Below are 382 nucleotides of genomic sequence, written 5' to 3'. Positions count from 1 at the left end.
ACCACCATTAACCCCCAAATCAGGAAATACACGTTCCTCCCTGACAGTCCAATCCGCTAGGCCCACTTCACTGCCTTCCCCAACTGGGGGAAAAATGTGTCTTTCCCTTTGGTTGCAGTTTTCTTTTTCTGGAACTGTTTCTGAGACTGTCCCTCAGTTTCCCAGCCTGGGCAGATCTAAAGAGCAGAGATGACTCCAAGGCGGGTCTGGCCAGTGTTTCCTCCTGAGCAGACGCAGACCCTGCGTGCCCAGCAGGAACGCCCTCATTTAAGCTGTGCTCTCTCAGCGTAGCCCACCAGGAGCAGCACAGATCCCCCACCCCACTGGCGATCTCAACCTGACGATGGAAAACACCACTTTACAGACTCAGATCTCATCACGT

The sequence above is a fragment of the Propithecus coquereli genome, unplaced genomic scaffold, assembly GCF_000956105.1.
Source record: "Propithecus coquereli isolate 6110/MARCELLA unplaced genomic scaffold, Pcoq_1.0 Scaffold743, whole genome shotgun sequence".
Classification (NCBI taxonomy): domain Eukaryota; kingdom Metazoa; phylum Chordata; class Mammalia; order Primates; family Indriidae; genus Propithecus; species Propithecus coquereli.
Note: the sequence above shows the minus strand (reverse complement) of the source record.